Here is a 1,836-nt window from a genome sequence, read left to right as displayed (position 1 = left end):
ACTAAATTGTTCCGATTCGGTTAATTTGTCCACAAAGTCTCTTGCCTTCTCCGATGTATCAAAGAGATGTACGGATCCATGTAAGGTTATCGGAGCACCGCCGGATACCTCAGAGAGTACTGGATCCCAAACTCCCTCAGTCTTCTCTTGGCAGAAACATTATCCGTCAGGGGGCGGGAATTAAACAGCCAGGGCTGACAAAGGAAGTCAGGAAATGTATCCTGGGGAACGAGAGAGCCTACAAAGTGGCCAAGAGCAGTGGGAAATCAGAAGATTGGGAAGGCGACAAAAACAAACAGAGGTTAACAAAGAAATAGAAATAAGGGAGGAGAGGATCAAATATGAAGGTAAGCTAGCCAGTAATATTAGAAATGATTGTTAAAGTTTTTTTCAATCCATAAGAAACAAACGAGAGGCAAAAGTAGAAATTGGGCCACTCCAAATTGATGCAGGAAGGCTCGTGAAGGGAGATAAGGAAATGGCTGAAGAACTTGATAAATACTTTGTGTCAGTCTTCACAGTGGAAGACATGAGCATTATCCTAACAATTAAGGAGAGTCGGGGGCAGATTTGAATATGGTAGCCATTACAAAAGAGAAAGCTAAAAGGTCTAAAAATCGATAAATCTCCTGGCCTGGATGAGCTACATCCTAGATTCCTGAGCGAGATGGCTAAGGAAATAGCGGAGGTGTTGGATGTAATCTTTCAAAAATTACTGGAGTCAGGAAAATTCCCAGATGATTGGAAAATCGCTGTTATAACCCCCTTGTTCAAGAAAGGGTCACGACAAAAGATGGAAAATTATAGGCAGATTCGCCTAATCTCGGTGGGAGGTAAGATCCTTGAAACCATTGTTAAGGATGAGAGTTCTAAATTCTTGGAAGTGCATTATCGGATTAGAACAAGTCAGCATGGATTTAATAAGGGGAGGTTGTGCCTGACAAACCTGTTAGAATTCTTTGAAGAGGTAACAAGTAGGTGAGACCAGGGAAACCCAGTGGATGTTACCTACCTAGATTTCCAAAAGGCCTTTGATAAGATGCCTCATGGAAAAAACAAAACTTTGGAATTTTGACATTTCTGAAAGCTTTTGTATAGTTGTGAAAAATAAAGGCATTTTCCACTTGGGCAGGAACTGATGTGTTTATTGTCAGGCACCAAGAGGGTCTGAGAATTGAAAGAACGATGTGATAACGTGTCAGAAAGACCTTAGACAGTGTTGTTTCCCTGTTACACCTTGGCAGTAACTGCCCGTTAATTTAGTGTGTCCCTTAGTGTGTAGTTACAGATCTTGGAATGTACTAGGCTGTAGCAATTATTTGAGGTCAACTGTTTCCATGGGTACTCGTACACTGGTCCTGTGTGGCCTAAAGGATAAGGCACTGGCTTTGTATGTGAGGGATTGCAGATTCACTTCCCCTCTCTGGTGTTCCAGTTTTAAGCCTGGTCTTTGTGGAGGCTGATTTTCATCCCATGTCAACTTCATCTCAATCCAAATTAACTAGATTTTTCAACTTCTTTCACTGTGCCCGCATTGAGATTTAGGGAAATGATATTTCATGGAAACTTGCACAAGATAATTCCAGGATTTGGGAGATCTTAGGATGAATTGTCTGAAAGAGACAGCACAGCCACAATGGGCTGAATGCCCGCTAAGATCCTCTTATTTATCCTCAATGCAGCTTTTTGCAACATCTCCACTTCCTCCTTCCCCACTAACTGCAAATATCTTGAAAGTGCTGCACAAAATAACATTGAGCCCTTTGCTATTTTCCTGTCTGCTCCATTTTCCTCAGACTTGAGTTGTGCAAAGTTGGAGTTGAGTGGATTTCTCGT

The sequence above is a fragment of the Chiloscyllium plagiosum genome, unplaced genomic scaffold (assembly GCF_004010195.1).
Source record: "Chiloscyllium plagiosum isolate BGI_BamShark_2017 unplaced genomic scaffold, ASM401019v2 scaf_9611, whole genome shotgun sequence".
Classification (NCBI taxonomy): Eukaryota; Metazoa; Chordata; class Chondrichthyes; order Orectolobiformes; family Hemiscylliidae; genus Chiloscyllium; species Chiloscyllium plagiosum.
The sequence above is the reverse complement of the archived record's forward strand: the minus strand, read 5'-3'. Positions refer to the sequence as shown.